Below are 20256 nucleotides of genomic sequence, written 5' to 3'. Positions count from 1 at the left end.
TAACATAAAAGATGTGAAACATTTAGAAATCATATAAACAATCTTTACCTTCTGATGCTCAAGAAAGGCTTAAGTCATGTTGATTACATCTTTTAGAACATAAGATCCTAATTCTTAGTCTAGAAAGTCTTGAAAACAGTCTCATTGAGACCACGTAATATTACATTTTATTGCCGAAATCTGGACACTTTCTCCAAAAGCAACTTGCCAAAGATTTTTCCATGTTTTAGCATACTAATAATGCAAAATCCAGAGTGCAAATAAAAATTATTTTGTACTCTATCTCAAATGTTTCCAAAGTACCTGAGATTAGAGTCAAGTTCTTTCTTTATATTTAAAGAGACTTGCCAAAGACTAGATTAAAAAGGGCAGAATAATCATACAGATCACCCTGCACCCAAAAGCTCTTATGGATAAAGCAAAAACACAAAACAATGCCATCAATGAAGCCAAATTTTTGTGAAATTAAAAACAGTAAGAAGATGATATTAACAACACAGGAAATAATAGGTGTTGGAGAGGATGTGGAGAAAGGGGAACGCTCTAACACTGTTGGTGGGAATACAAACTGGTGCAGTCACTCTGGAAAACAGTATGGAAGTTCCTCAAAAAGTTAAAAATAGAACTTTGCTATGATCCAGCACTACTATTTACCCAAAGGATAAAAAAATACTAATTCAAAGGGATACATGCACCTCAATGTTTGCAGCAGCATTATCAGCAATAGCCAAATTATGGTAAGAGCCCAAATATCTATCAACTGATGAATGGATAAAGATGTGAGATACACACACACGCACGCACGCGCACACACACAATGGAATATTACTCGGCCATAAAAAAAGAATGAAATCTTGCCATTTCCAACAATGTGGATGGAACTAGTGTATTATGCTAAGTGAAATAAGTCAGAGAAAGACAAATACCATATGATTTCACTCATAAGTGGAATTTAAGAAACAAAACAAAGGAACATGTAGGGGAGAGAGGAAAACCAAGAAACAGACTCTAAACTATAGAGAATAGACTGATTGTTACCAGAAAACAGATGGGTGGGGAGGATGGATTAAATAGGTGATAGGAATCAAGGAGGACACTTGTGATAAGCACTAGGTATTGAACTGAATCACAAAAAGCTACACCTGAAATTAATATTATACTGTATGTTAACTAACTGGAATTTAAATAAAAGCTTGAAAAAAAACAGTAAGAAGATGAGATTAAATAAAAAAATCAAACTAGATGAAATTATAACTAAGAAAATATGAGAGAAACCTGCTATAGAATAGATATATTTTCAAGGACTTTTGGGCTCTCTCTCTACCTCTCCTAACAACAAAAAGATCCTGCCCCCGGCTCGCTGATAAAATTATATAGATGATACTATTATAACTTTTATTCAACCTTCCCTTTTCCTTCAAGGTTACCTTTTTATCTAACCTTATTTCATTTCTTACACGTATTCTGCATATCCTTCCAATATTCTCAAACCCCATATACATAACACCTCCAGAATGATTTCAACTTTGGCATCCCACTGAGAAAATAGCATTCTCCAACTCAAAATGTATCCCTATTTTCATCTCATCTTAGTTTTTCCATTCTAGTCTACAAAGAAAATATATCCCATGTCCTTTCCAGGGTTAACAAAACCTATTTCTTATCATCTCCATCAAACTTGCCCCATCAGAGAATCATCCTCACATGTTACCACTTTCCTTTTTTATTTCATCCTTTAACATACAAAGATGCTGTTATTTTTTTAAAATACCTTCAGTTACTTCTCTCTCATAATATTATATATTTGTAAAAGTTCTCAAATGAAGAAACTCTGTTTTGTTTTTTCCTAGATGACCTTTCAAACACAGAGAATATTATGGAACATATAAAAAGCAGTCATATAGCTACCATCGAATTCAACAAGTTTGAAAACTGCTGTAATTACTCCAGATCAGTTTACAAACAACATATTAGAGATAAAGCTCCTTCTTTTGCTCTGCAGAGAGAACCACTGTCCTGTTTCTATATTTTTATTACACATGTGGGTCTCCATGAATTATAGATAGTACTGTTTCACTCTTTTAGGCTTTAAAAAAATGGTGTCATACCATACTTAATTGTCTGCATCTCACGTTAACATTGTCTTTTCTATTTATAAATGCTGATACATGTAAAAGTTCATTAACTGCCAAATAATATGCCAATTAATGTTTATTAATTGTTACAAATGTACTGGGGTGGGGGGGGATGTAGATATTGGGGGAGAGTATGTATGTATGGGGGGATGTTGGTGTTGGGGGGGGGGGGTCTGGATCTTCTGTTCAAATTTGCTGTGAACCTAACCTAAAACTGCTCTTAAAAGCAAGGTCTTTGTTTTTAAATCCCATTGGATGATTTATACCACAATTTATCAATCCACTGTCCTTCTAGTGAACACTTGGAATGTTTCCAATATTACACTATTAAAACAATGCTGCAGATCTCATACATGTCTCTTCGTATGTCTTTCCTAGAATTTCTCTGGGCTTTACACCTAGAATTGTTGGGTTTTAAGCACATTCAACTTTACTAGATATTAACAAAACACTCTCCAAAGTAGTTGTACCAACTATTTCACAGCAAGTGTAGGAAGGGCTCAAGTTTCTCTGCCTCCTTACCAATAAAAGTATTGTCAGACTTGAGTTTCTGCCAGTATAAGTGTAAAAAGGTATCTCATTACTTTAATTTGCATTTCCCTGTTTACTAGAATGAGGATGAGCAACACTTACCATTTGCCATTTGGACTATGTTGCTTATTCATTTCTGTTTTTTGAGTTGTCTTTTCTTTATTGGTTTAAATGAGTTTTTCATATAGCCTGGATACTAATCAATTTTCAGTTAAATGTGTGATAATTATCTCCTACCTATTAGTGCCTTAGCTTTCTATTTTATTCACAATGCCTTTTGTCATAGAGTTTTTAATAGTCAAATTTATCAATCCTTTACAGGTTATGATTTGTTTCTTTTTTAGTAAATTACAGTAACAACAATTGTAGTTAACTCTTATTGTGTGTTTATTTATACCAGTCATTTTTCTAAGCATTTCACATTTTATTTCTCACAATTCCTGAGGGCTGTTTTTACCATTATCATCCTCATTTTACAAATGAGAAAACAAGAAAGATTACATAACTTGCCCAAAGTCATAACTAGCATGTGATAAAGTTGATATTTGAAGCAGTTAGTCTGGCTCTAAAACCTACATGGCATTATCTCCTGGCATAGTTTTTAAAAATCCCTCCTCATCCTGAAGACATAAAGTTATCCATCCTGCATTTTCTTCGAAAAGGCCTAAGGTTTTTCTTTTCTCATTTATGTACTTAATCCATACAGAATTTATTTCCATAGCGCTCTTATTTTCATGCCAAATCAGATTAGCAATTTAATCAGCACCTCAATGAAGAGTCCAATCTCTCCCTTGATTTATAATGCCACCTCTGTCATGTAGCTAATTCCATATAAATATCAAGGTGTTCTGGGCTCTGTATTCTCTTCCAGTAGTCTATCTGTCCATCCCTGAATCTATCTTAATTACTATAGCTCTATAATAAGTTTTGATGGAAGGCATATCATTTCAATTTGTTCTTCTTTAATGTTACTTTGACTCTTTACCATAAGAATTTTAAGATCAGCATGTCCACTACCACGAAAAAAAAAAACCTTCTGACATTTTTTGATGTTTATTTTTTTGAGAGAGAGAGCACGCACATGCACAAGCTGGGGAGAGGCAGAGAGAGGGAGACACAGAATCTGAAGCAGGGGCTCCAGGCTCCGTGCTGACAGCAGAGAGCTCGACATGGGACTGGAACTCATGAACTGTGAGATCACGACCTAAGCTAAAATCAGACACTTAACCGACTGAGACACCCAGGCACCCCCAAAACCTTCTGATATTTTGACTGACATTACACTGATTTCATAGAGTAATACTGGGAAAACAGACATCCTACTGACTTCCCTTTCATGAAAATCACGCTGTTATTTTTTTTACACTAGCTTTCACTTCTAAAGTTTGTCATTTTCATATCCACCTGATCTTTTTTCTACCTTAAGTGTCATAACTGGGTTTTTTTGCTTTGTTTGGCTTATTTTAGAAAGAGAAAGAGCGTAAGTGGGGGAGAGGGGTAAAGGAGGAGAGACAGAATTCCAAGCAGACTTCACACTCAGCACAGAGCCTGAATCAGGGCTCAATCCCACAACCCTGGAATCATAACCTGAGCCAAAATCAAGTCAGATGCTCAACCGAGCACCCCCCCTATTGCCCCCATAATTGTTTTTGTTTTTGTTTTTTTTTTTTAACATTTATTTATTTTTGAGACAGAGAGAGACAGAGCATGAACGGGGGAGGGTCAGAGAGAGGGAGACACAGAATCCGAAACAGGCCCCAGGCTCCAAGCTGTCAGCACAGAGCCCGATGCGGGGCTCGAACTCATGGACCGCAAGATCGTGACCCGAGCCGAAGTCGGCCGCTTAACCGACTGAGCCACCCAGGCGCCCCATAATTGTTTTAATTTAAGGGATATTACTCACTCATCTTCTTGAAAATACTAAATATTTTATTTTTTTCAGTGAAGCATTTTAATGTCATCCAGAGTAAACTGCTCTTCAGATTTATTTCATATCATTCTCGGCACTAGATGGCTAATTTGTTTGAAAATTTAGATGTACGGGTGTACTTTCTGATGGAAATTTTTTTTTGTTTTTCATATAAACATTTACTGAGAACCTACTATTTACTACTTTGTTTTAATATAACCACAATACCATTAATCACACCTTTAAAAATTAACAATTTTTAATATTACTGGTCAATGTTCAATTTCCCATTATCTCATAAATGTTTCTTACCAGCGGTCTGTTCAAATCAGAAGATATGTCCTACACTCAAAGAAACTCAAACCTCAGCTTCTGTACCTCCAAGGTCCCAGCCACAGCCCTACTCACTGCTTTGTGTTCTACTGCCTTTCTGAAACATAGGAATGTTTACCTTTTCTGCACCCCATTTATATCAACTTGATTTTTCTTTTTGCTTCATCAGTCATAGCTTTGTGTTTGGAAAAGAGGGTTTGCCTCAAAATATCACTAACAAATACATCTTGACAGCAAGCCATTAGCGTTTATCAAAATCATCTGGGCAATGTTTTAAAAATATACATTTCTAAGCCCAATAATGGTTCTGAGATTGGGAAATCTAGGCACTTCTGTTGCTGCTGGTCCAAAAAATAGTATTTGACAATCAATGGTTTATGTTTCCACTCTCCACTCCTTTACCACTCTTCCCACATAGCAAGCTCTGCCAATATTCTTTGAAAATGTCACCAATTACCATAAAGTTGCCAAATCCAACGGCCTCTTCTGAATCCTCATCTTAACACGGCACTCTATAGCATTTGACTAAGAAAGCCATCTTCTCATTCTTGAAACTGCCCTCACATGATAATTATTTTTCTTGTAATCTTCCTGATAGGCTCACTCTTTTTCTGATTCACTCTCAGAGCTTCTTGTCCATGACCTCAATTTCAAAAAAAAAATAACAACAACAAAAAAATCTCCCAGTTTCTGGTCTCAACCCAGTGCTCTTCTATCTAAATGACTTTATCTAATCCACTGTCTGTAATTTATACCACTACCTGTTATCAATGGATGCTTCTGCACTACAATGACAGTGACCATATGGTCCACAAAGCCAAAAATGTTTACTATATGGCCCTTAAATGAAACAGGTTGGGGTGCCTGGATGGCTCAGTCGGTTGAGCAACCAACTGTTGGTTTCAGCTCAGGTTGTGATCTCACAGTTTATGACATTGAGCCCCGCATCAGGCTCCATACTGACAGCATGGAGACTGCTTGGGATTCTCTCTCTCTGCCCCTCCCCCAAGCTCGCTCTCAAAAATATATAAATAAACTTAAAAAAAAAAAAAAGTTTGCCAACTTCTATTCTAGGCTAACCCCTAAAAAAATTAGAAAAAAGGTATAACTTCCCAACTAACACTGTGAAAAAAATGGAATGATTAAAAAATAATCAATTCAAAGGAAGGCAAAAAGGAAGGGGGTCCTGGGTGGAGTCAGAACAGATGGAACAAATGGAAAGCAAACTAAATGTATCAATAACTACATTAAATGGAAATGCTCCACTTAAAAGAAAAAGATTACCAAGAGATTTTTAAAATCCAACTATATTGTTTTTAATAAACACGCATTTATGATCTGATCAAGATCTGAAAGTTTAAAAAAATTCCATATACCATCTAAATTCTAGACAAAAAAAAAAAAGTCAGTACAATCAAAATAACATCAAGCAAAATAAAAAAAGAAAGTTGAGTTAAATATCTCTTAGGTCCCTTTTAGCCCTTACATACTGTAATTCTAGGTTTAGGCCTGAAATGAAGGTCTCTGGATATTACTGGGGACTCTGAAAAGTAGGAAGTAAGAAGTTAAGGAAGAAGTGGGAGAAGACAGATTGGCAAGTAAATTAGCAGACATTGGTCAAATCTGCTATAAAGAAAAAAGGGAGAAGTATGAGTGAATCATTTGTTAGGGGGCTTGGGAGCACATCTTTATGGTTATAAATAGAATCAAGTAGAGAAGCAGAAACTGAAAACTTAAGAAAATGAAGGTCTATCTGATGAGCCAAGGTTCTTCAATAAGACAAACTAAATGAGAATGAGATTTAGGTCAAAGATGGACAGGTGCATCTCTCAGGAAGTAAAAACATACTCTTTTCTTTTCCTTAAAGAATTTAAAGAAAAAAAAAGATTGAGAAAAAGCTTTTTAGGTAAGATGTGACAAATGTGCATGTTAGCTCATCTTCACAACTAGATAGCACATAGGAGCCCAGTTTTACTTATAGTAGGTCAATGCCAAGTAAAAGCCAAATTGAGTGCTGAAAGAAAATACATTTTGTAATATTTCAACTAAAGAAAAGGTGATGGAATAAATTAGTTATCAGATGACACACTATAGATAGGTACATGGACAGCTAACCGGTTTCATCTGTGCAGTAGGTCATCCGGCCCTTCTAATGAAAGTACAGTACTGCATTTGCCTTTGAAGAACTACTACCCCTCCCTTGCCATTTGACACAGCACACTTTGAATAGACCAACCTCATCCCCTAGCTAGGGGAGGAAGGGTGGTATTAGTCATGACCCAGACCCAGCTAATCAATTATTCCATTCCCCCTGGCAACAGCGGCTGCTCATAGAGATTCCATATTGGAACTTTGCTGCATTTTCTTTTCTGCTGGGCTGGTTATCCAGAAATATGTAAATCTAAAACTGTTTGCAGCCATCTTTCCTGAATGCACAGAAGTCCTTACCCAGTAAAAGAAAATGAACAAATACATACAGCAAAACCTAATCAACATTGTTTGGGCTACTGGAGCTAGCTGTGCCTCAAATAAACACCACCACTGAACTTCCTTAAGTGTGACAATCAATTCCCTTTTACCCTGAGCTACTTTGAGCTGGGTTTCTGTTCTCTGCAATCAAAGGAACTCACTTTAATAGGTAACACTTCAGTGCAATACCCTTTCACAATTTAGGTATCTCTTGTTATCCAAATTACTGATATCTAAAAATGTCACAGTCTAGGGGCATTTGAATGGCTCAGTTGGTCAAGCATCCAATTTCGGCTCAAGTCAGGATCTCACAGTTTGTGAGTTTGAGCCCGCATCAGGCTCTGTGTGGATAGTGCAGAGCCTGAAGCACATGTGGAGTTCTGTGTCTCCCTCTCTCTCTGCCCCTCCCCTGCTCACACTGTGTCTCTCTCAAAAGTAAACATTAAAAAAAAAATTTAAATAGGGGCGCCTGGGTGGCTCAGTCCGTTAATTATCTGACTTCAGCTCAGGTCATGACCTCGCAGTTCGTGAGTTCGAGTCCCATGTCAGGTTCTGTGCTGACAGCTCGGAGCCTGGAGCTTGCTTCAGATTCTGTGTCCCTCTCTCTCTCTCTCTGCCCCTTCCCCGTGTGTGCTCTGTCTCTGTCTCTCTCTCAAAAATAAATAAACATTAAAAAAATTTTTTTTAATTTAAATTTCACAGTCTAAGCTCAGGAACCAAATATATTTGAATAAACTTTTAGGTGCTTACTTCACAATCATGCTATTTGCTATCCAAACTTGGGGAACCAAATAGATTCAAATAGGGCAGCACCCCCTGACATCCAAATTCCCTATCCAAACTAAAGATTGGGTAAAACAGATTTAGATGGTGAATGATACCTATAATGCCAGTCATGCAAAAGAAACATGGCAAGGGATGTATAATATGATGTCAACTGAAAAAACTTAAAATATAAAACTATATATAAAGGCATATATATATTAAATAAGGACAAATATATATTAGACTTTTGAGTAATCTTCAAAATTCCTTTTTATAGTTTTCATCAAAAATAAGTTTGATGTGCATTACCTCATTTGAGTTGAACAGGAAATCTCTGAGACAGGTAACAAGTTAATACCTGTCAAATTAGAAAATTAAGGCTTACAGAGCAAAAAAGTCTATGTAAATTTACCTTATGATAAAGATAGCATTTCAAACCAGCAGATAAAAAGAGTATGGATAAATGACTGATTGAGAGAATAAAATAACTTATATTATGCATATAAAGAATTAAGCACTTTACTGGCACTTATGGAACAATTACACATAGCTGTACCAGTTATAAATAAAATTATTTAATATGTTTTTTCCCTATCCCAAAGTAATATTTCAAAAGTATATGCTAACAGAGGGAAACAATGCGGTCAGACAGTTGCTGTGGTCAGTAGGGTGTGGTTCAGAATAGGCCAGCTTATGCTGTTATTCAGTGGTCTGAGAAGAAACTAATTATAGAGGAAAACTGTGGTGAAGAATGAAAATAGGGAATACAGAGCTTCCTTTAAATTAGAAGTTCATTTAAAAAAAAGAAGTAACTAAAGATTTTTAATGTCATATTTTGCATCTGTGTACTAATAAAATTTAATTTTCAAAAAATTTTTATAGCTGCTTTTACTTCTTTACCAAGTTCTCAAGGTCATTTTCCAAGAAGAAAAAAAAGAAGTATCCTTTCTCTTTATATTTACTTTATCACAGGGATCTACAAATGAATGTTAGTAAGATCATACACTAACATTCAGTAACATGAGAAGAATGAAATCAGGCAAATTCATATCTAAAAAATAAAAATCTAGCTTCACTACAGAGAAAATAACTCAAAGCAAAAATCTCACCAGTAGATATTAAAAGGAGAACATTCTACTATCAAGGCAGGGTCCATTCGAGAAAACAATACTGATTTGTATACAGTTGTAAATGTCATGGGGAGAAAGCTATTAAATATTTTGAGTTTATTTTAGAAAAATAATTTGGAGGAAGTGTTCAAGAGCTAATATTCATGTTTCTTCGTATTTTAGTACTTAAAACTGAATTTACAAGTAAATACGTAACTTAATTAAAAAAACTGAATTTACAAGTAAATACATAACTTACTTAAATATGTAAATATTTATATTTTTAAACTTTGCCAACTATGTGTTTTATAATACTCTTTTTTTTCAAAAGTCTCTACTCTTTTTACAAACCCATTTCCTCCTCTTCCTGGGCACACAGCTAGACTGCATTTCCCAACCTTCCTTGCAGTTAATTATATGGGACCATGCAACTGAATCCTTGGCCAATGATAAGTGGGCAGGGGTGATGTCCTTTCAGGCTGAGCCAATAAGAGCCCCTAAATAAAGGGGGTGGGAGGGCCTGCCTTTCCTTGTCTACTAGAAAATGGAAAGGATCCAGGGGAAAGCTCTAAAGTCCTATGGGATACAGAGCCACTAGATGGAAGAACCCTGATCCCAAATGACCACACAAAGAACACCCACCATCACCCCATCCTCACCCATCTACATTGGACTATGATGGAAAAAGAAATAAAATTTTATTGTGTAGAATCACTGATATTTGGAGGCTGTTTAGTAATAGCAGTTAGTCTACCCTGACTAACGCATTACTAAAGAAATGTTCTAACTTCCCCCATAAGGAAATTCTTCAATATCCAATCCAACAATAAGTACTATTGGTCTGCCGGTAAAATATATCCCGAATCTAACCATTTTTGCCATTCCCATCTATACCACCTAGTTCAAGCCCCTTATCATTCTCTCATCTGAATTAGCGAAAGAGTGTGATATGCCTGTATCCATTGCTCCACTACAGTCTAGTTTACACCTAACAGGGGAGTCAACCCTTCTTAAAGGTAAATCAGATCACGTCACTCTCTTACCAAAACTTTCAATGTCTCTCCATAACACAATTGAATAAAACTGTAACCTCTTACTGTAGCCTAACTTCATCTTTCCCTCACTCTACTCCACCTCTACCCTCACTGGTCTTTTTTTGAATTTAAGCTTATTCCTGCTTTAGGACCTTTACACTTCTTTCCTTCCCCCTCTACCTGGACCTTCTTTCATTCACTGAGGTGTCTGCTCAAATGCCAACTCCTCAGAGAGGATTTTCTTTCCTAACCTATGTAAAATAACCCCCTTTCCCTGCTATATTCTCCTTGTCCTGATCTATTTTTAATCATAGAACTTGATACACTACCTAGAATTATATTACTATTTATTTGTTTTTTTGTCTATTGGAAGACTTCCCCACTAAAACGTTTTTGTCTTTTTCTTCATAGGTATCCACAGCTCAAAAATATATTTGTTAAAGAAATAAATCCACATACGCATTAATTCATGTGTTTTAGAAATCATTTTTACTGTTTAAGGCAGTCATTTTATTAATAGTTTGTTTTCCCTTTTTCCTACCTTCTCATCTATTTTCATCTATATACACCACTTTATTTAACTTCCTGTAAGAGCTGTTCTCAACAATATCTGGCCTTAAAAATGAGCAAGCAGGAGCACCTAGCTGGCTCAGTTGGTAGAACAGGAGACTCTTGATCTCGGGGCTGTAAGTTCAAGCCCCACGTTGGGTATAGAGATTACTTAAAAAATAAAATATTTAATAAATAAATAAAATTTAAAAATTTAAATGAGTATCAAATTTCTTTCCTAAGGAGTTAATCAATGTTGCTGATAGAGTAAGTGTGCCTAGTAATATATGTAGAAGGTGGCTCTTGGGGCACCTGGGTGGCTCAGTCAGTTGACCATCCTACTTTGGCTCAAGTCATGATCTCACAGTTTGTGAGTTCGAGCCCCACATTGGCCTCATTGCTGTCAGAGCAGAACCCACTACGGATCCTCTGTCCCCCTCTCTCTGCCCCTCCCCCGCTTGTGCTCTTTCAAAAATAAACAAACATTAAAAAAAAAAAGAAGATGGCTCTTAAGAGAATACCTAAATGGCCAATAAAGATATGAAAAAGAATTCAACATCTGCAGTGAATTAGATTATTGTTCAAAAAATTCACTACCTGGGGTGCCTGGGTGACTCAGTCGATTAAGTGTCCAACTCTTGATCTCAGCTCAGGTCTTGCTCTCAGGGTTGTGAGTTCAAGCCCCACGCTGGGTTCTGTGCTGGGTGTGGAGGCTTCTTTAAAAAAAAAAAAAAAAATTATTCACTACCTATCCTCAAGTCCAGTCAAGTATACCTCCTCATCCCTTGAACTGAACTAAGCCACATGACTTAATTTCAAGAGTGAGAGGTCAGGAGACGTGATGATCTTAAAATATGCTTGCCCAGTTAGGTATGCCTTCTTGCATTTGTGCCACCACTATGAGAATATGCATTATCTAGCCTACTACTCCCAGTAGGAAGATGAGATACACAAGAAGAGCTATGCCAGGAGACCCACAAAATCATGACCAACAAATAAATATTATTGTACACCACTGGCAATTTTCAAATTGTCTGTTTAGGATTATCAGTTGACTAATATAACATCATTAGTCATCTGAGAAATGAGAATAAAAACCACAATGGGATATTACCAAACCTCTAGCAAAATTGGCTATGTCCACTAAAAGCTACATACAAGAATGTTCACTGCTACTTCATTCAAAAATAACCAAAGAAATAAAAACAGTCAAAATCTTATCAACAATAAAATTAATTAATGGAATACAATACAGCAATAAAAAAGAACAAACTGCTGATACAAACAACAATTAATCTCACAGACAAAATATTGAGTGAAAAAAGCCAGATACAGAAAGATATAAACAAAATTATCCCACTTATATTAAGTTCACCGATAAAACTATGGTTATAAACTTCAGAAGCATGGTTTCCTTCAGGAGTGGGAGGCAGAGCACAAAAGGAATCCTCATAGAGTTTTATAAACACTCTTTATCTTGATCTGAGTGTTGGATAAGCAGGTATTTAAGTGAACACTGAAGACTTTTGCACTTCACTGTATATCTCAATAATAAAAAGGAAAAACTTTAGTATAACTAATGAGATTGGTTATTTGAAGCTAAAGTGGTATTCCATGTAATAAATATTATCAGTCCAGTATTATAATTTACTATATAACTTAAGAATATTTCAAAATTAAACTTTACTATAATCATTAAATACCTGGGGAAAGTATAAAAACTAGCATCTAGTTTAAATATTAATCCAAAGATTTATTCTTTTAATTACATTATTTTAACAGCTCCAAAAAACACTAATCATTTGCCATTCAATTAAGACTCCATGCAGAGACCAGACTATGACCAAAACATAAATAACTTAAAATCACTCCCTCTATAAGATAGCTCTCCAGTGTTTGTAAATAGTATTTTTTTCTTGGGGCACCTGAGTGGCTCAGTTGGTTAAGCATCTGACTTTGGATCAGGTAACGATGTCCCGGTTCATGAGTTCAAGCCCCACTCAGGTGATAATCTCACACTTTTTTTTTTTTTAAGTTTATTTATTTTTGAGAGAGAGAGAGCATAAGCAAGGGAGGGGCAGAGAGAGAGGGAGACACAGAATCCAAAGCAGGCTCCAGGCTCTGAGCTGTCAGCGCAGAGCCTGATACAGGGCTTAAACCCATAAACCATGAGATCACAACCTGAGCCAAAGTCAGTCACTTAACCAACTGACCTACCCAGGTACCCCCTGATCTCATGGTTCTTGAGTTCAAGCTCTGCATTGAGTTCAAGCCCTGCTACTGTCAGCAGAGTCTGCTTCAGAGCCTCTGTCTCCCTTTCTAAACTCTGCCCCTTCCCCACTCTCTCTCAAAAATAAATAAATGTAAAAAAGTAATAAATTTATTTAAATTTTAGTTAACATACCATGCAATATTAGTTTCAGGAGATTAGAATTCAGTGATTCATTACTTACATACAACACCCAGTGCCCATCAGAACAAGTGCCCTCCTTAGTACCCAACACCCATCTAGCCCATCTCCCCCCAATCTCCCTCCATCAACCCATAGTTTGTTCTCTATCATTAAGAGTCTCTTATGATTTGTTTCCCTCTCTTCTCTTCCCCTACCTTCCCATATGCTCATCTGTTTTGTTTCTTAAATTCCACATATAAGTGAAATCGTATGGTATTTGTCTTTCTCTGATTGACTTATTTTGCTTAGCATAATATACTCTAGCTAATCCACATCACTGCAAATGGCAAGGTTTCATTCTTTTTCATTGCTGAGTAATATTCCATTGTATATACATATATACCACATCTTCTTTTGTTTTTGATGTTTGTTTATTTTTGACAGAGAAAGAGAGGCAGAGTACAAGCAGGGAAGGGGCAGAGAAAGGAAGACACAGAATCTGAAGCAGACTCCAGGTTCTGAGCTGTCAGCACAGAGCCCAACATGGGGCTCAAACCCACAAGCCATGAGATCATGACCTGAGGCAAAGTCGAATGCTTGACTAAGCCACCCAGGCACCCCTATACCACATTTTCTTTATCCATTCATCAGTCAGAGGACACTTGGGCTCTCTCCATAGTGTACCCCTTTGAATCTGTATTTTTGTAGCCTTTGGGTAAATACCTAATAGTGCAATTGCTGGATTATAGGGTAGTTCTATTTTTAGTTTCAGATTTTTTTCTTAATACACCAATATGGATGACATAATTATGATGTTTCTGTGCTTTTATCCACTTAACAAAATTCCAAAAGCTTCAAAATGTTTATTCATTCTAATAAAAATCTTTTAAGGCTACAAAAAAAATTTTATATAGTTTTACACAGCAAAGTTTCTGCTCTGAGAAAACCCAACTAGTTGACTCAAAATTACAATATGATGCACAAAGTTTTACAGAAAAAGAACCTTACAATTCTTTAGAATTCTTAATGAAAATACAAAAAATTATATTTGTGGGTGCCTGGGTGGCTCAGTTAGTTAAGCATCCAACTTGATTTCGGCTCAAATCATGATCTCACAGTCGGGAGATTGAGTCCCGCACGGGGCTCCATGCTGGGTGTGGAGCCTGCTTAAGATTCTCCCCCTGTCTCTCTCTCTCTCTCTCTCTCTCTCTCTCTTTCTCTCAGCCCCTCCCCTACTTGCACTCTTTCTCTCTTTCTGGAAAAAAAAAATTCTATTTGTAATTAGAAAAAAAAACTATACATGCTTTTTATTTTTTTATTTTATTTTTTTTAACGTTTATTTATTTTTGAGACAGAGAGAGACAGAGCATGAACGGGGGAGGGTCAGAGAGAGAGGGAGACACAGAATCTGAAACAGGCTCCAGGCTCTGAGCAGTCAGCACAGAGCCCAACGCGGGGCTCAAAATCACAAACCGCAAGATCGTGACCTGAGCCGAAGTCGGACGCTTAACAGACTGAGCCACCCAGGCACCCCTATACCTGCTTTTTATCCAGATCATTTATTCACAGATTTTATTTTACTAGCTCAATGATATTTGCCTATAAGATTATCAAATTACCCTTCCACAGTCCTCACAGAAAGAAAACTGTACATCAAACAGCTTTCTCTCTAGGCTCCCAATCTCTAAATAATTAATGTTTTAAGTGAACACACACTTAATGACTCTTATGAGCTCAGGAATGTGCTACATCTCAGCAGCACTTCATTTCTTTAAAAGTCGACAACATTTTCATTCACAGCTTTAGGAAGACTAACGCCTTTTTATTGATAATATATAGTTAGACACTATGCTATATGCTTGATATGCATTACCCCATTTAATAAGAAACGTGTGCTATTATCCTCATTTAAAGATGAAGAAACCAGCTCAGAAAGGTTATGTGATGTTCCCAAGATGATACAGATGATCTGGGGTTAGAAACCAGGTCCCAACTATAGATGCTGGAGAGGATGTGGAGAAACGGGAACTCTCTTGCACTGTTGGTGGGAATGCAAATTGGTGCAGCCACTCTGGAAAACAGTGTGGAGGTTCCTCAAAAAATTAAAAATAGACCTACCCTATAACCCAGCAGTAGCACTGCTAGGAATTTACCCAAGGGATACAGGTGTACTAATGCATAGGGACACTTGTACCCCAATGTTTATAGCAGCACTCTCAACAATAGCCAAATTATGTAAAGAGCCTAAATGTCCATCAACTGATGAATGGATAAAGAAATTGTGGCTTATATACACAATGGAGTACTACGTGGCAATGAGAAAGAATGAAATATGGCCCTTTGTAGCAACGTGGATGGAACTGGAGAGTATTATGCTAAGCGAAATAAGCCATACAGAGAAAAACAGACACCGTATGTTTTCACTCTTACGTGGATCCTGAGAAACTTAACAGAAACCCATGGGGGAGGGGAAGGAAAAAAAAAAAAAAAAAGAGGTTAGAGTGGGAGAGAGCCAAAGCATAAGAGACTCTTAAAAACTGAGAACAAACTGAGGGTTGATGGGGGGTGAGAGGGAGGGGAGGGTGCGTGATGGGTTTTGAGGAGGGCACCTTTTGGGATGAGCACTGGCTGTTGTATGGAAACCAATTTGACAATAAATTTCATATATTGAAGAAAAAAAAAAAGAAACCAGGTCCCAATTTCTTAACCAATATGCTACACTTAGCACAAATAAGAAACATGATGATGACAACAATGGCAACACACTCAGCATTTACTCTGTGCTTAAGTCATTTAATCTTCATAACAATCGTAATCAAATGTATATTACTATCCTCATTTTACGAATCAAGAAACTGAAGCACATGAAGATTGACACTCGTCTCAGGTTACAGGCTAGTTACACAGCAAAGCCAAGATTTGGACCTCAGTGGTCTAGCCCTAGACTTGGTGCTCTTAAACACTATGCTACTTTGCCTTTCATAAACTGCTTCATGTTATAGTTGAAAAGCTACACATCATATTTCCTCTATGAAATCATAAGCTTTTTATGGAGCAGAGATCAATTCTGACCCCACTGCAGCTCAACATTAGCTTTTATTTAGCACAGGAACTGGTAATAATAAAGGGAGACTAGGAGGCACACTGGGGTCCGAAGGAAGGCTTCTTTGCAATAGTGATGTTTGAGTTTAGCCTTACCACTGAACTCCCAAATTGTGTTGTCAACTGCTTAGTCCATATTTGGTGGTCTCCCCTACCAGTCTACAGGCTTGCTGAAGAAGAGTATTTGTCTTTATATCTGCTACACAATGTTTGGTACTCAAAAAATGTTTGTTGAATAGATATGTGAAACTATTATAAAGTGTTTTACCTCACAATAGCCACTATCAATAGAATCAATAATATAAAACAGATTCGGAAGCAATTTTACAATTTGTGATAAACCACTTACCAGGCTGTTGAAGTAGAAAAAAAAGCAGGGAAAGGTAGTGATAGACAATAGAAACATATAAGACAATAGCAACATATGTTATTTATACCCAGTAGTAAATATGAGAACAAAGCAGAGAGACTTTTTTTTCTTAATTTACACATTCATAAATTTTTATCCCTTCAGTTAAGATAACCTTCTTCTGAGCACTTCTTCCTTTAATTTTCAATAAGAATTAGAGACTTGGGGAGTTGATCCACTTACAAACTCCATAAATGTCCAAATATTTTGAAGGTCTTGTTGACAAGATAGATAAGCTCAATGACTATAAAATACAAAATGCTGCGATTCAGCCTCACTTTCCACATTCTTAAGCTTGAGGAATAAGAATTCAGCATTTATTTATAAGGGTGGGCCTAGGGGTATCTTTCAACCCTACTACTCTGTTTATGAAACACACTTCTATAATATGACATCTTTCAGGTAGTGAATGACTTTTCAGATAACCATACTCTTAATCACTTGAGTAGTTTTACAGGCATACTTTAAACTCAGATTTGAATCCTCTGTATGAATGATTCTGAGAGGCTTTCAGAGTCGTGTGAGCAGGAGACCCTTCTTACAGATCATCTCTTCTTGTCCACTTTGGGAGATGTCCCACAGTCTCTTTAGTCTTTGTCCCTACTACATTTTTTATTTGCCCTGTTTTTCTACTCTTCAATAATACTAATGTTCCTTGTATTAACTATTGCTCAATTCCTCCATTCCAGATAATTTAACCAATGTTCTAAACCTCTTCAACAATTAAGCATCCTGAGGACAAAACAATAAATAAATAAATAAATAAATAAATAAATAACAAAAACAAAGAAACAAATGAACAAACTAATTTTGGATAACCGTATGGTCTTTTTCTATAGAGAGCCAGAGTATAAATATTTTAGGCTTTGTGGATCACATATTTGGAGTTTTTGTTTTGTCTTACTCTTTTAAATGTTTAAAAATGTAAAAACCATATTTAGCTCTCAGACAGAACAAAAACAGGCCACCTGCCGGATCTGGCCTGTGGACAGCAGTTTGTCTATCATTATACTAGAAGACTTACGTATGCTATTTTAGTTATCAGTAGCATGCAGTGAAGCCTCAGGGAGGTGGTAACAAACCTGTATGAAATGAAGAAGCCAACTATGATAACATATGTGAGAAATACTCCAGGCTAAGAGGAATACGTAACGCAAAATGTTTAAATCAGAAACAAACTTGGTATGGTTGCAGAACAGAAAGGAGGTTAGGGTAATATGGCTGAAACAAAGTATTCCACAAGGAAAATGGTGAGAAAGTTGAGGTCAGAGATAGAAAGGAGTTTGATCGTACCTCACAGTCTGGGATTTCATTCTAATGTACTAGCCTCTGGGTATTGTTTTATTTTATTGTTTATATACAAGGAATAATATAACCTGATTTATGTTTTTAAAAGGTTACTCCAGTTACTTGAAAGAGAATGGATTAGAGGAGGGAGGGAAGAAGGAGTAGAAGGGAGACCAGTTAAGAGACTGTTATAGCAGTCTAGGCAAAAGGTAATGGTTGTTGAATAAAATAGTAGCAGCTGGGGATAGAAAGAAGTGGACAGATTGGGTATGTATTCTGTACTCAATGATGAATTGATTAGGTGTGGGAACAAAGACAACACTTAGGTTCATCTGACTGAAAGGGACCAGGTAAATAGTGGTTCTATTTACTAAAATAGAAATAGAAACCTGGGGAAAAAACAGGTTTGTTCATGTTCATTTGTTGTTGGTGTGTTTGTTGCTGTTAGGGGCTGGGGGCTGTGGTATGTCTTTGGCCATGTTAAGTCTAGGACTCTAACAGGATATGCAAGTGAAAATATTATGAAAGCAACTAGATAGACAAGTCTGGAAAACAAATGAGGAAAGGGCTAAAGATAAGGCACATCTGCTAACCATCAGCATATAGATGGCACTTCAGGCAATCAGAGTAGATGAACTCACGTACAAACACACAGCAGATAGAGAAGAACTATGACTAAGCCCTGTGGGTCATCAGCGGTTAGGGGTCCTGCAGAGAAGAATGAGAGTCAAAAATAGAGCAGCTAATGACTTAAAAACATACAGTAATAACAGCAGTAGTAGTAATAATAATAATAATGGTTAACCCTTAGAATATTTAATATGTGGGGCACCTGGGTGGCTCAGTTGATTAAGTGTCTGACTTCGGCTCAGTTCATGATCTAACGGCATGTGACTTCTAGCCCCACGTCGGGCTCTGTGCTGACAGTGCACGCAGAGCCTGGAGCCTGCTTCAGGTTCTGTGTCTCCCTCTCTCTCTGCCCCTCCCCTACTTGGGCTCTCTCTCAGTCTCTCAGAAATGAACGTTAAAAGAAATTTTTTTTAATTAAAAAAAAAAACAACAACAATACTTGATATGTGCCAAACTATTCATTTGAGTCATTCAATCTTAGAACAATTTTGTGGAGCTAAACAGCACTATTATCACAATTTTCAAATGAAGAAACTGAAGAACAGCAGATAAACAACATGCTTTAGATGGTATATCGAAGCAGAGGAAAACCACCAGAAAAATGAAGGCTCATGAAGGAAAAGTATTTCAAGCAGCAGCAAATGAAGTTGAATAGAGAAATGACCTATGGATTTGAAACCATGGAAATCATCTGTGACCATTCTAGATCTGATTGATGTTTGTGACTAGTTGCATCTGGGCATGTACCCCAATCTCCTCATGGGGTGAGGTGTGAAAGATAAATAAGTTATTGTTGAGTATTCCATTACCTACCTATAAACAGACAACTCATCTTTCCTATTATAAATCATTCATGGTTAGTAATCTATTTTTATAGGATCATTCTCCAATAATATAAATATTTAAGACGTTATGGAGATAGAGCAAACCATTTGTTCCCAGAAGTTAAAGCTAAGCCACTACTAACCACCCAACAAGAGTGACCTTACATAAATTTGTATTTACCTCTAAAGAGGTACCTATATCAAGATCAACAACTTGCAACATTTACCACAGATAATTAAAAATCAATGATGAATCAATTAGAAAGTATACCTACCTCAACCAACTACCACTGCAATAAGGATCCATGGAACATCAAAAAAGCACAGCCAAGTCATGCATTTGGCTACAGTCATTAGATCTAAGCATACCCCTGCTCTTCTAAATTTATTCCACAGAGCCAACGTATCACTTTTATTCATATCTCAAGGGAATCTAAATTAAAATATCAATGACAGTCTCATAAAAACTGAAAAAAGAAATTTAGATGAGGAAAAGACAAAGAAATCACTTGATTGAAACAAATAAATACATAAACTATAGCTGGGATTAGCTGTTTAGCAAGAGTCTAGCACGGCATTGATTTTATAGAAAAAGCTCCCTACGGAGCCTGAAAAACAAACACAACCCAGCACTGATATAATCTTCCTCTATTTTGGTGACCTTTTACAGATGGAATTGAGGTGCTTTCTAACAGAAAGCAACAAACTGGAAATGCCAACAATGACAAATAATATGTAAATTTGGTACCACAGTCTGCTGAAATTAAAAGGCTCTCCA

At 36.6% G+C, this 20256-nt stretch overlaps 1 protein-coding gene across 14 annotated transcripts in view; it reads right to left on the bottom strand.

The window, feature by feature from the left end:
* The window catches only part of MYO9A (myosin IXA), a 282783-nt gene that overhangs the window by 239500 nt on the left and 23027 nt on the right, over positions 1 to 20256 (bottom strand). For 12 of the 14 annotated variants that reach the window (XM_053888877.1, XM_053888875.1, XM_053888883.1 and 9 more), the window contains exon 2: positions 11432 to 11550. The exons of the other annotated variants lie outside the window; for them this stretch is intronic. The gene's annotated coding sequence lies outside the window, so the exon portion shown is untranslated. The remainder of the gene's footprint in view (positions 1 to 11431; positions 11551 to 20256) is intronic. 14 annotated transcript variants of the gene reach the window in all.

Source organism: Panthera pardus, unplaced genomic scaffold (assembly GCF_024362965.1).
Source record: "Panthera pardus isolate Hobbes unplaced genomic scaffold, ASM2436296v1 HiC_scaffold_24, whole genome shotgun sequence".
Taxonomy (NCBI): domain Eukaryota; kingdom Metazoa; phylum Chordata; class Mammalia; order Carnivora; family Felidae; genus Panthera; species Panthera pardus.
The sequence above is the reverse complement of the archived record's forward strand: the minus strand, read 5'-3'. Positions and strand labels throughout refer to the sequence as shown.